Source organism: Elephantulus edwardii, unplaced genomic scaffold, assembly GCF_000299155.1.
Source record: "Elephantulus edwardii isolate Elephantulus edwardi_28Jun2011 unplaced genomic scaffold, EleEdw1.0 scaffold00347, whole genome shotgun sequence".
NCBI classification, from domain to species: Eukaryota; Metazoa; Chordata; class Mammalia; order Macroscelidea; family Macroscelididae; genus Elephantulus; species Elephantulus edwardii.
The window spans coordinates 1,797,395-1,798,986 of NW_006400097.1; positions in this window are offsets into that span (position 1 = coordinate 1,797,395).

Sequence of the window (1,592 nt, forward strand, 5' to 3'; positions counted from 1 at the left end):
CTCATTTCCAGCACAAGTCAAAGGCATCAATTCTTCTACTGTCATCCTTAGTTCTTGTCCAGATCTCTGATGTATAGCAAGTAAATGAGGCAACCATTACCTGAGTCAGAAGCACCTGAATCTCTAAACTGACCTCATTGCTCTTTAGAACTCTGGAGAGGTAACTGACAGCAGAGTACTCAGTGCAATTTGTCTTTTGATTTCATGATTGCTGGTGCCAAGAGTGTTGATTGTGGACAAGATCATGCTTAAATTGTTAACAACCTCAGTCTTTTCTCTGTCATCATTGTGCTGCCTGTTGGCCCAGTGGAATCTTTGTCTTTTTTATTTAAGAAAAGAAATTTAAGCTGCATTCCTCTATCAATATATGAGTTTAAATTTATTTTTAGAGATACACAGAAATAATTCTCTCATATGGTTACTAAGAGATACAAAATGTAAGGATAACCATGGCTTATAAGGAACATTAACTGTGCCAAGAGAGAGTGTTTTGCTATCCTTCTTTTTCAAATATGATTTAAGGGCAGATTCTGCAGCTTTCTGTATATTCCCCAAACTAAGTGGCAGTCTGATAAGTGTTGCATTAAAGTAAAGGTCAAGTAATGATGACAAGATTCCTTCCATTTCACTTTGTTACAATTTGACATGGGCTACAATTTATGCAATGTCACCAACTATCAATCAATCATCCATTCCAACGCCAAATAACGAGATGAAATAGCCACATAAATATGTTTTTAAAAATAGGAGGGGGAAAAAAGCAATCTGTACCTACGTTCTACATAGAAGACCGGTAGCCAGAATATTTTTTTTAAAGAGCTTGTATTCTAATGACAAAAACTCCTTCAGATTTTTCTTTTTCTGTATAATATATTAATTATTTAATCACAGAGTTGTTTTGATAATACTATAAAACAATTATTGTTATTTCTTAAGACATAAAGAAGTTTACTTATCCCTAGATAGTACTCATCTTACTGATAGTATTCACTTAATAAATTCATTCTCACTCAATATATTTTCTATAAAAAATAATCTTTATGAAAGAATTATTAAAAGTAACCAAAACTTTTGAGCATGAATTGTATATACATTGCACTTTTAGAATAATGACCATTTTAAAAAAAAATTGATACTTTCCATAACTAGAAAAATAAAGACCTGAGAGAGGATTTATAAGAAAATGCCTTGACAAATAAAAAAAAAAATCATGTATGCTAAATTAAAAAAAATAAATTAAAAATCACAACTTTTCCAAGTTATTTTAATTTTTTTATCTCTAATATAGATAAACCAACTTGGAAAATGAAATTTTAACAAGCTCATGAAGAAATGTTCAAAATCCCTAGCTCTAAGAGAGATGCAAATCAAAACAACTATGAGATATCATCACACCCCAGTCAAAATTGCAAAATTTAACAGAACAGCAAGCAACAAATGCTGGTGAGGTTGTGAAGAAACTGGAACCCTTATTCACTGTTGATGGGAAAGAAAATGGTGCAACCCCTGTGAAAAGCGGTATGGAGCTTTCTCATAAAGTTGCAGATAGAGATACCATTTGACCCAGCAATTCCACTACTGGGAATATACCC